This window comes from Rattus norvegicus, chromosome 6 (assembly GCF_021556685.1).
Source record: "Rattus norvegicus strain SHRSP/BbbUtx chromosome 6, alternate assembly SHRSP_T2T, whole genome shotgun sequence".
Lineage (NCBI taxonomy): Eukaryota > Metazoa > Chordata > Mammalia > Rodentia > Muridae > Rattus > Rattus norvegicus.
Window position 1 is genome coordinate 49138976 of NC_141539.1, and position 13483 is coordinate 49152458.

A 13483-nucleotide genomic window follows, 5' to 3' on the forward strand; every position below is an offset into this window, starting at 1 on the left:
CAGCCTCATCCTCTCCCCCTCTCTGCTTCCTGGCTGCCACAGAGTGAGCAGCCATGTTCCTCCACGTGTACGTGTTGAGATGTTGTTCCTCACCATGGCCCAGAAGCAAGCAGCCAGCCAACCATGGACCGAAACAGTGAGCCATAGCAAACCTTCCTTCATAAACTGTTTCTCTCAGGTATTTGTAAATGGGTGGAGTGAGCTTGTGTTTATAACGGGGGATGGCACTTACTAACTCACCGAGGCAAGAGAGCTGCACAGAAGGAAACTTTTAAAATTTGATTTGACTTAGGGTTGGGGATGTAACTTAGCATTGGAGTCTTACAAGCATGCTTATGAACTTAGCTCCAATACTCAGCACCTCAACACACGTTATACATATTTGCTTATATATTTTTATATTTAACGCCCTCAACTGTAGAGTGTGAGCCTCAACTTTTGTGGAAACAATTGTTTCTGGGTACGTTAAAAATCATGTTTTACATGAAAGATGTACTCTTGCTTTCCACGGTAGGATACACATACTATTTAAGAATCCTAAGTTCTAAGTCAAGAGAAAAAAATGATTTGATGGAGTTCACCCAGGGACCTAAGGAGGATAGTATGATGAAGGTCTTCAGTTTTTACTAAGTCTTCCATTAATGCTTTTCAAATTATTTATTTACTAACTTATTTATTGTACATGAAACATGTATGTGCACACGTGAAAGTCAGAGGATAACTTGCAGGAATTGGTTCTCTCCTTCTATCATGTGGGTTCCATGGAGTGAAGTCAGTTTTTCAGCTTTGGCTTTAAAAACATCTTTAACCACTGAGCAATCCCACTACTCCTCACTACTCTTTGAGGTTTTTTTTCACTAATTAATTTATTTATTCACTTTACATCCTTCCCAGTCCTTCTCCTGTCCCTCTCTTCCCTTCTTCTCTAGAAGGGTCCCCCCCCCCGGGATATTATGATTGAAAGCAATATTGGTCTCTTTTTTATACACCGTTTTCCGTGAGTTCTGACCCACCCTTCCTTATGGCATTCTTCAACTAGATATCTTCATTGTATGTCTTTCTGAGGGTTTTTCTCTATTGTTAAAGTACAGATCAAAATGCAATTAGAAATTAAGACTACAAGGCTTTTTTATATCAGGGGTACTCTACCTTCCTAATGTTGTGACCCTTTAATACAGTTCCTCATGCTGTGCTGACCTCCAACCATAAAATTATTTTTGTTGCTACTTCATAAGTATAATTTTGCTATTGTTATGAATCTTAAATAGTGTTTTCTGACTGTCTTAGGAGACCCCTGTGAAAGGATCACTTCACCCCTAAACGGGTCACAATCTGCAGGTTGAAAACTGCTACTGTAAAGTAACCTCCCACCGACAGGATATGTTCTAAGACCCCCATGAATAGCATCAACCCCAAATGCATATTCTCTAGGTTTTTTGGTATACACACAAACCTATGACAAAGTTTATTTTACCCACAAGGTGCAGTATGATTATCAACTGTGATGAAATAAAATAAAGTTGCCTTATAATAAACTGGACAGCACTACATCTGGGCTCATTATTTAATAAGACAAAGGGGATCAGAACTCAGTGCTGGAGATACTAAAAAGCCAACCTGGTCTCAAGGGTACTGGCCCTGCGACTAGCAAGCAGGCACTGGATCTAGTTAGGCTCAGGAGTGGATCTGTGACTCACATCCAGGAGGGGTGGCATGGACTTTATCGCATTTCACAGTATGGAGTACCATTTAAGACTTCCTACATCACTTATTTCTAACAGTCATTTGATATTTTCAGGCAGAAGTCCATGAAAACCTAAAGAATGGAAACCACTTATTGGGGTTGATAAAGAGAGGGATACTCTTCACCCGTGACAGTGAAATTAAGACACTCAGGGGGTATGACTACTGTTTTTGAAATATCAGCCAGACTCTGTTCAACTGTTGCTCCATTTATAGGGACAGTGTTTGTCTTCTGGGTTCCCACTAGCATAGTACTTCCTATTGGCTCCTTCCTTCTCCCCTGGACTCTGGACTATGTTGGGAGGAAGGGTACGTGCAGATGCAGACAGCACAGAAGAGAAGGGCATCCTGCAGACCCAACCCTCAGTTCAGCCCGTCAGACTAGGCCTACAGTCACTAGGCTGGATGATTTGTCAAAAGTACCCCGTGATGACCAGGAACTCATGTGAGAGCTGTTTATTCAGTCAAAGAAGGCAAGCATCCATGCAACTGCCCTGCTACATAGAGGAGATGTAACATATGTTGTTGCCGCCATTAAAGCATCTAAAACACTTAGGAAACAGCAAATGGAAATAAATGAAATGTTCTGGTGCCTAGGAGAGGAAATCTCTTTTAGGTAAGTGGTCAGAAAAGGCTTCATGGAGAGAATAACTCTTACCATCAGCCACAATGACCAAACAACTTTGGTCACATCCTTATATGTTACTGTGGGATGTCTAGATCTCTCAGGATATCATCCCATGCCTCCGGCTGGTGACCAACTTTGCTGTGCTCCCTACAAGTATTCCACTGTCCTCTGTGGGAGTTCTAACCCACTTTTGAGCCTGTAGTATGTCCACACCAGAGACACTTGACACCGATTGGCATCTACTGGGAAGACTTGCAAGAGAAGCTAAGTGGTTGCTTCCCTTAGCTGTGCAGCCCACCGCCCATCAGGATCCCTGCTGCCAGTGACTGAGACATGGGACTCATTGCATGTCTACTGAGGCATCTCAGGCCATTCGTCACCTGCTGTCTGTGAGCCTGAATAAGGCCAGGCTGGATGGTGCACTGGCTCTCTGTCCCTTCAAATGCAGCCTCGCTGCCTCCCTGGTCCTATAAAGTGCAGTACTGTCAACAGCTAAGTAATCGCTTTTGCCATCTGTCACTTCAAAGAACGGATCTCAAGCTGAAATTCAGACTCAGTGGAAAGGACAATGCTTCTCTTAGCTCAAGGCCCTTTCTATGGACTCTCACTCACCTCTCCCAGGCCAGGGATGCTCATCTAGCCTTGGTTCACCAGCTCTAGAGGTTAAAAACTAAGCGGCAAGCCAGGGGCTCACAGCAACACGGGGATAATCCCGGTCCTCAACAACAGAGGCAAGGTGAGTGTTTATTTGTGTTAGTGAGCGTTTTGCCTAATGCTGAGGAAGAGAAGGGTTTATTTTTCCACTCCCATTTACACCAGCTGCTGCGAAGCCGCAATAAAGGCTCTGGGCGCAGCACTCTGGCCGTAGATCACGGAGAGGCCCAGCTGCAGATGGATGCGGCAGCTGGTCCAGAGAGGTACTGTGGCAACCCCCACCCCCCAAAACCGTCAGGCTTGGGACACAGGGAGCAGCTCGCTGACTCCCTCATATCCCTCTCCAGATTTATGAAGCAGGAAGCAGCCAGCCAAAAACACAAAGCAGAAATGGTCCAACTGTTTGCCTCCTGTTTTTTTTTTTTTTTTCTTAAAGCAAACACACACCTAGTTCATCCTTCGCCATTAGTCAAGCACAAGGACCTTCCCACTACAGCTGCCTGGAAACCAGGCGTTCGGATCCAAAGGCCACTGCTGTGAACATATCCTGCAGGCTAGCCCGAGCTTAGAGTCTCTGACCACTGCGGACTATGAAGAAGGCGTAGATGCACCGGGGTACCTACTGGGAACCAGTCGGACATTGTACCGTCTTACTCTTCTCTAATCTCCAACTGCTCCTCAGGGCCCACAGTCAGGAAATCTGGTCATCCTGCTTTGGTAGACAGAGTGACATGTCCCTCACCATCGAGGGACATGCTTATATGTGGAATAGCTATGACCTTGAGAACTTCCAGGGGTTACCGTTTGACCACTGTGTCCCCATGCTTCTTAATAGAAGCTCTATGGGTTTTATCTATTTTCTCATTGTTAAAGCCTGTGTAGACCTTATAAATCTCAGATGCTCTTGCCCAAAGCAGAGCCAAGACATCCCAGAAGGTAAAAATAACTAACAAAACATGAAATTATGATATCTTTACAGTGAGCTGTAGACCTGCGAATGCCAAGCTCGGAGCACTGAGACAGGTATGTGAGTGTTGGCACAGCATGGGCCTAGAAAGCTCAGAATCAGTTGTTGGACATCCTCACAGGGCAGGAGAGCAATCCCCAGAGTGGTTGCTTAATTGTCTGATCCAAGCTGTCCATTTGACCCATGGATCCTGAAATTTTCATCTTAGACTTCTAGTGAAAAAAAAATCAAAAACTGTTGCTACCTGTATACCTGAACACGAACGCCTTCATAGCTCTAAAATACTCAGGAACACACTGCACAGCTCGCTGCAGGGAATCCCTAGTCTCCGGACCAGTGGTTTGCTTCATGGGCAGCCTTAGTTTCAGGCTCCTCCTCCCAGACCATGCTCATGTTGCTGAGATTTGCTGCTCCTGTAGCTAATAAGGTCCTCACTGTCCCAGCAACCACGGGCAAGAATTCGGCTCTACTAGAATAGGAACTGTCCACTCCCACTAGGCCCAGTCGTGGGTGTCCTCACTCTGAGTGTCCCAATAAGGTGATTACCATTCTGCAACTGTCATTCAAGTACAACAATGGTCTAGACCAGAGCGGCCAGGATAAAAGATAGGACAAAGGGGTGGGGGTGGGGGACCCTGCACTAGATAATCTGCTTTGACATTCTGGGGATTCTTTGGGACCCCCTCACATTCTGAGTAGTGGCCACTTTAGCCCCATATACCAACTTTAAGTGCAGAGAAAAGCCCCTGCTTTAAAGGCAAATGATTCAGCGACCATTAACTAATACCTAACAAAGTGTAGCCTTTAAACAGGTTGTGGAGAACAGATGTTTGCAGGTCTTGATGGGAAAGAAGTATGACCACAGTGCCTCAGAGGTTGACATCCTCCATCACATGCATTAGAGCCCAGCCAGGTACCCTGTCTGGGTGTTTGGGTATGATCGATGAGAACCACTGCTTGTTGCCTTAAGTCAAATCCGGTGTTTGAACAGGTAAACATCACCCTCACAAATGCACACCTGTGCCAAGCACACACTCACAGGGCTCTGAGCTGCCTGCTGGCAGTGTTTGAACAGACACAACTGCCATGGGTTACCTTCAAAAAGAAAGGAACCTTTTTGTGACCTTGGGGAGCCTGAATAAAATTAGGACACTGGCACCGGGGATTAGGAGAATAAAGAACACGATTCATGAAGCCATCCACATCTGTGCTCCACTCGGGAGCTGCCCACATCCTGGAAAGCCATTTGTGTTGAAAATCCATTTCCTCTTCTGTATCAGCTAAACAGAATGGCTCAACGCTTAAGTGGAGTTTCAACTGATATGCTGCCGTGTAGTTAGAAAGTAACCTTTCCTCTTCCCCACCCCCGGAGTATGCACATGTGTGTGCATGTATACAAACACACAATGCCAGAGGAGAAAAGGACATCAGGTCTCCTGCTTTGTCACTCTCCTCTACATCCCCTTGTGACAGGATATTTTATTGAACATGACAAATTCTGGCTAGCCATGCTGACTAGCGAGCCTGAGGAATCCAGCTGTCTCTATTCCATGTCCTCCAGGCCTTGGGTTACAAGCATGTTGTAGGTGCTGAAGATTTGAACTCAGGTCCTCATGCCCATGCAGCAAACACTCTTATCCATTCACTCATCGACTCAGGTCCCCCGAATACCATGTTTGAAGTAGGCAAACTCAGAAACTTTAAAAGATCAAGAAGTGTGTCCTCATCTGTGACCAACCCGGATCTGCTCCCACTACATGAAACCTTGCCTCCCTGAGGCCCCCTCCTGGGTTGTCATCCATTTCATGGCGGTGACCCAAATGTAGTCTTCCCCATGCCCAGATGTTCCTGCTCCGGGACCAAGGGTCCTTTAGCAAAGAGCTGCTAAATCATGCAAGAGCCTCTTCTCTCTCCTAATGGATGACTTGGGTGGTACATCTGCCTCGGCTGAAGCAGGCTTCAAGCAGAGAGCTTTCAGACACAGAGGGAAGGCAGCTTTTCTGGGGGTTTCAGCTCCTTCCCCATCCATCCATGTGGCCTCTAGGCAGCCTTGTCATGGTGAAGCCCCTGACTAGCAGCGATGTTCTGGGTTTCCTTATCGAGCAGCATTTAGTAACACACACTTGAGCTCTGGCAGGGTGCCTGGAGCCTGTGTCTGCCTCCTGCCATTTCACTGCCTACCTGGCTGGTTCTGCTTCTGTGGCTTCCCACCACACTGCTCGCAACATCAACAGCTTAGAGCAAGCCCCCTGGCCAACTAAGAGAAGCACACGAGTTCCTTCTCTCATCGCCTTGACCAGATATTGTCACAAGATGTGACTTAAGAGATGGAGGTTTTATTGTGGCCCCTGATTTCAGAGCATAGAGTTCATTGTGGTGGGAAAGTCGAGTGACAGAAGACTCCACGGTGACTGGTTCGTGTGGCATCTAGTTAATTGAGGGTGGTATCTGGATAATGAGCTGGACTATAACCCTCAAAGGCTGTCCCTTACTTACTCTAGCTAGACCCCACCTCCCTAAGGTTTCGCAGTATCGCAAACAGCACACCTGGTAACCAGGGGCTCTATCACATGAACCTGTGCAATATGATATCTCACATTCAAAGTATCAATATTTCTCTAAAATATGCTGTCACTCGTGTCCTTTGACTAGGCCCTCACGGCAGCTGAGCACATGACACTTTTCCTGGCCCCAGCAAACCAGTGAGCCTGGGTAGGACCTCCCATGTGCTGCTGTCAGCTCTATACTTGGCCTTTACATTAGGATCACATTAGGTATTGTGGGATGTGGCCATTCTTTATCTACACGACAGTGTTTGGTAATAAATATAAACGGCCCAAACTTGGCTCCTAATTACTCTGTCAAACTTCTACCAATCTGGTTGATTCACCCCCTATACGAATGTGCAATCCTAGACTCCATCAATGAAGCAAGGACAGGAAAGGGAGATATTCGAAATAGGTGCATGACCTGAACTATTAATAATATCCAACACATAGCCACTGTGGAAATCAGTCTGGCAGTTTCTCAGAATATTGGACATAATACTACTTGAGGACCCAGCTATATCATTCCTGGGCATATACCCAAAAGATGCTCCAACATATAACAAGGACACATGCTCCACTGTGTTCATAGCAGCCTTATTTATAATAGCCAGAAGCTGGAAAGAACCCAGAAAGAACTCCTTCAATGGAGGAATTGATACAGAAAATGTGGTACATCTACACAATGGAGTACTACTCAGCTATTAAAAACAATGACTGCATGAAATTCTTAGGCAAATGGACAGAACTTGAACATATCATCCTGAGTAAGGCAACCCAATCACAAAAGAATATACATGGTATGCACTCACTGATAAGTGGATATTAGCCCCAAAAGGTCGGAATGCCCAAGATACAATTTACAACCACATGGAGGCAAGAAAAAGGAAGACCAAAGTGTGGGTGCTTCAGTCCCTCTTCTAAGGGGGAACAAAACACTCACAGGAGGAAATATGAAGACAAAATGTGGAGCAGAGACTGAAGAAAAGGCCATCCAGAGACTGCCTCACCAGGGGAATCCATCCCATATACAGACACTAAACTCAGACACTATTGAGGATGCCAAGAAGTGCATGCTGACAGGAGCCTGATCTAGCTATCTTCTGAGAGGCTCTGCCAGAGTCTAACAAATACAGATGTGGATGCTGGCAGCCAAACCATTGGACTGAGAATGGAGTCCCCATTGGAAGAGTTAAAGAAAAGACTAAAAGAACTGAAGGGGTTTGCAACTCCATAGGAAGAACAACAATATCAACCAACGAGACCACCAAGAGCTCCCAGAGACTAAACCACCAGCAAAAGAGTACACATGGAGTGACTGATGGATCCAGCCGCATATGTAGGAGAGGATGGCCTTGTGGGGCATCAGTGGGAGGAGAGGCCCTTGGTCCTGTGAAGGCTCGATGCCCCAGTGTAGGGGAATGCCAGGGTGGGGAGGTGGGAGAGAGTGTCTGAGTGCATGAGGCAGCACTCTCATAGAAGCAGGGGAAAGGGGATAGAATAGGGCATTGCCAGAGGAGAAACTGGGAAAGGGATAACATTTGAAACGTAAATAAAGAAAATATCTAATAGAAGAAAAATAATATCCAACACAAAGGGTACAGATACTGCATACATTCAATTTTAAACATTTTTGCATGTATGATCGTATTTAAAGCACACATCAGCGATGAAAACGCATAGAGGGCACAGTTGGATCAAAGCACACAAGCCAGCTGAGGTCATGCTCCAGCCTCCGCTTGGTCTCAGATGGGCACAGACATAGATGCTCCTTTGTCCTGTGATTTGAAGAGACTCTCTAAATGCACAGTCCTTGGGAAACAACAGTCTGTTGGTACCTCCCAAAGCCTCAGCACTCTTAGAGACCCTCAAAATTCCTGCTACAGAGAAAGCCTTGCACTGATCCAGAATTTTGCCCTGCTGCAAGCTGATACAATGTTCTGGCTCAGATTAGACAGAATGGATCTTAGAACTTGATCGAGATGAGTGTGTCTGTGGATGCAGATCATTAGCTCAGAGATAACTCTGCAAAAGTGAGAAATAGACACACAGGAGGGCACTGGCTCCTGACTTTGCACCCCCACTTTCCTCTCTAGGATGTGGGAACTGAGACACCAACATTCTCTTTCTATCCTGGTTTCTAACATGCATGTGGGGAGACATCACATATCAGCTGAACAGAGCAAATGGTTTCTAAACCGGAGTAGCAATCAGACAAGGAGTTGGGGACTCTCAACCCATTTGACACTGCTGAAAGACATCAGTGACATCAGCCCCAAATCATCCAAGAGGAAAAGCAGAGAAGGCTGTCTCTGAAAAAGAATCCAATTTCTTAATGTATATTACCAGACATGATCCAGGGGCTCAGTCAATGAGGGCTTGCAGAACAGGGGGAGATAATTCTGGGAGGGAAGAGATAATCCAATCATAGAAAAGCTACTTATGCAATTCACAAAGTGATTGGATGGGAGGGGGAAGTGCTACCATAGCTCCTGTCAAAGTCCCTGGTGAAATGTGGGTCACAAGAGCACATCCTTTTCTTCCAGCAGCGTTTAACTCTAACCTTCCTTACACCGGACCCTGGTTATCCAAGAGAGCAAACTCCCACGATTTGCTGGACCCACTGCAGGGTCCGTGCCTTCCAGTCACGTAGACTCGGGTCTACCGCCTATATCTCCCCGAGGTTTACAGAGGGCCTGGCACTCACTCAAAGTGCTTTAGAGGTATAACAACCTGACCTGTCTCACAAGAGCATGAAGCCTGCAAGGAACACTACCGAGAAAATGGCCTCCAGAGTGAAGAGGGAAGAACACGGAACATGGCAGTGTAAGGAAGTCAGTGACATTCTGTGTGTACACAGGATAGGTCTGTGGAAACTGGGAGTGGTTCTGAAGGACACAGAGTAGAAAACCTTCACCTAAAAATGAATGGGTAATGAATGACCAGGGTCTACCTGGGCCATGGTGGTGGCCATCGTCATATGTCATGGGAAAACCTGTGTCACTAGTGGCTAAGACCTACACGGAGATACTCTCTAAGAAGGCTGTCCAGGTAAACATACCCGCTTTACTTAGAACAGTGAACAAATGGACCTGTTTTATTTAGAAAGATGACCCTGGATGAGTATATTCTTTCCCTCAGCGTGTACATGATTCGTTGTCCTGACTTATCCACACTTAGGCAAGCACTAGACAGTGGACTCTCTCCTTTTCTTGTGTTCTTGTTGCTTTGAGACAGGGTCTTATTTAGCTGCCCAGACTGGTTTTGAACTTCCATTTCTCAAGTTGAGAGTCTGAAGGACGAAAGATTGAAGCCCCAACACAGCCCCACTCAGTACATGTACTCTTAAGGTGAAACCACCCTCTCGCGTGGTGGAGTCACATTTAGGAAATACAACCTAGCAGAATGAGCTTTCGAGAGGTCTCCAATTAGTGAGTTGAGAAAAGGAAGGCCTAACCTCACCATCCTATCCAATCCCCAGCTCCCCACTCAAATGCCACTTTCAGCTGGGGCCTTGCCTTGGATCACAATAGAGAAAATACTTTCTGGAAAGGAACTAGATGAGTGTGAAATAAAGTGGGCAAAGACAGACACAAAATCCACATCTCAAACTGAGAAAGAGAGAGAGAGAGAGAGAGAGAGAGAGAGAGAGAGAGAGAGAGAGAGAGAGAGAGACTACAAACTTAAAACAGTAAGAGCCCAGAAACTATTGAAATATGGTTTTTCAGCGCCACCTGCTGACCATCCTGAATCATTGCATGCTGGCTGGCGCGCTCTCTCTCTCTCTCTCTCTCTCTCTCTCTCTCTCTCTCTCTCTCTCTCTCTCTCTCTCTCTCTGTGTGTGTGTGTGTGTGTGTGTGTGTGTAAAACTCCTGCCCCTGATTATTTAGCACACACATGTGTAATGCATTTAGTCATATTTTATTTTTTCTTCCTTTCTTTCTTCCTTTCTTTTGTCAAAAAAGCAGATTTCTCTCTAGTATCCATCTACTTCTTTCGACCTTTTGAATGCATAAGGTGCCCTTTGTCTCCCCCTCCCCACCATTTCTCCTATCTATTCACTTCCATGAAAATGAAATCTGACAAGATCATCGACTACTTTCTTACTGTAAGAGATACGGATGATTTCAACAAGATCCCACAGAGCTATCCTCTGCTACCTTAGAGGAGACCCAGGGCTTCCTTTATTTCCTTTATTTCCCACTCATGGCATCTCCATCCACCACTCTGGGAAATATGGTCCCCTCTTCTGCTTGTCCATCAGTGCTGTTCTCCTGCCTTGGGCCTATTCCTTGCTGGATATAACCCCTTGTGCACACCTCTTGCTCTCTCTCATGCACACTGCCTGCTCCTCCCCTCACTTTCTCTCAGGCACACTTGCTGCTGCTGCTGCCCTCATGCCCACCTCCTGCCTCCTCTCCCCCACCCCCTCTTTCTCCTCTCCCATGCACACCTCCTGCTGCCACCACACATACCTCCTGAGGCCCTACTGCTCTTCTATGCAAAAGTGGTTCCAAAAGTCAAACCTTGCCTCCTCATTACTTTGTTGGACTTTGTTCTAGGGTCACTGCCTCATGGGATTTCCACTGGGCTCCTCCATGTACACAAACTAACTCTGCTGTTCCGAACTAAACATAGAGTCCTCCTCCCCTTTTCATTCTGCTCCTTCTCTCACACACACCCACTCCTAGACCCTGCACAAACTCATCCACAGCAGGAGACAAAACAGAAGCCTTTGAGGCTGCCACGTGTCTCCATTGAAAGGTCTCACACATCTGTCCTGCAGGCACCGTCTAAGTGTGTCCTCTTTTCTCCGAACTAGCTGCCCAGGCTTGATGATCTCTCTCCTGTGCGGACTGCTGCTGTTACATATGGCATCTCTGAACTGGAACCATTCCCTCCAAACTGGAATGCTAGGCCCTGGAAGGAGGGGGAGGTCCAGAAACTGCCAGTGGTAAACAGGAGGTAGGCCAAGTTTCATATCTATAGGAAAAATAGAAGCCTCAAGGTTCTTCAGGGCTCACACGAAAAGTATAAAAGGAGGCAAACGGTTCTTAGGAAGTAAAAACTCTGGCCGGACAAACTGCAGACACGTGGTTGGACCCTGTTGGGATGGACTTGCTGGCAATGCAGCTGTCTGTGAGTTATCCCTGCTCATTGCAGATCATTCCCTTACCCATGCTCCAATCAGTAGACTCCAAATTTGTGTAAACCTAATTGGTGAACCAATTGATTGGTGTAACCGTTACTTTGGTCTATCCTGGGTTCCCTTTCTTGGGAGAGTAAGTGTGTGTGTGTGTGTGTGTGTGTGTGTGTGTGTGTGTGTGTGTGTCTCGGGGTGGTGGTGGTGGTGGTGGTGTGTTGCATCTCCCCAAGGACCCAAGGAAAGTCTGTCTCACAACAGCTGTCAATCCTAGTTCTGTGCTCTGATCCAGGATCAACATCCACACAAGATCCTCCAGTCCAGCAAGACTGACCACGCCTCAGCCTATCACACAAAGCCTGACCTCTTAGGTTTTCTGTCTTTGCCCCATACTCAGCTCACTCATACCTCAGAGTGGAGTGCTAGGAAGACGATCCATGGGGCTCACGGATAATCCACCCACCCAAGGCATGTGGGAAGCTGGCAGATCTCTAACAGCCCTCAGTCTACAGCAGGATGAGAAGAGCTGGGGAGAATACATGGCTTCCGAGCCTAAATTCCTCTTGCTCATGGAGCACAGACTCGGGCACAGGTAGCTGGCCCTTCTTCCCCTTCCAGAGGATGTGTCCCGCTCCCATATCCCACCCTCTTGATGACAGTGTGCTTCCAACCTGACACTGCTCAGTCTTCCGGTCTGTATCCATGCTTTCACTGAGGGCTACTATGCCCTTGCTCTCACTGTCCCTACAACCTGTTTCCTTAAAACTGACAAGGCTTTCCCTGCCTTCTGTTATCCTCTGTATTCTCTGGGAGGTAGCCATGACAAGTTTGAGTTTCCCCAGATGAGCCCTTTCCCATCCACAGAATGGTCCAGAGGTTTTACTGCGCCCCTGCTCCCTTACAGGTATCAGTAGGCCAGTGGTTCTCAACCTGTGGGTCACAGCTATTGGATAACACATGTTTCCAATGGTTTTTGGGAACTGAGACACATTCAGTAGCAAAATTACACTTACAAGGTAGCAAGAAAAATCAATGTATGCTTGCGGGGTTCCTAAGACCACGGGAAATACATCTTTTCTGATGGGCATGGCCCACAGGTTGAGAGCCACCACACGACACTGTGGGTGATTAGATGCTCTTCGGCTGAAGCCGCTGGATTTTGGAGCTGTGTGTTATTTACTAGTAGCTGTCTGGCATATTTCTTCTACGTCTTTTGTTTCCTACATCAGAGTAAGATGAGAAACAATAGCCATCAGATTTGTACTATTAAAATTTGTGCAATATATGATGGGACTGGAGACATGGCTCAGTGGTTCAGAATACTCGATGGTCCTATAGAAGACTCAGTTTCAGTTCCCAGCACCCACATGGGTAGCTTACAAACATCTGTTAAGTTGCAGGGGATCCAATGCCTTCGACTCCAAGGGCACCAGGCATGCTCATGGTACGTATACGTGCGTGCAGGGAAATACTCATATGCATAAAACATACAAACATTTAAAATACCAGTGATATGTGTTAAGCACCCTCTTTTAGATAAGAAAAAAAGAGATCAATATCACACAGTAGGTTCTCCACTATGTGTCAAGAACTTCCTACCGACCACTAAAATTCTGGCAATGCTCATTTGTGGGTGATCTGGGAGCAATGTTACTTTTAGCAAAGGGAGTGCAAGACGAAGCTATAAGCCTCAGCACTGGGCCGGAAGCACGAACTGCACAGGGCCAATGTGCCAAGAGTCCGCAGATCCTGGCAGCAGGGGTGCCAGCCTTCAGCTGTGTCTGTAAGCCGGCTGTTTGGTA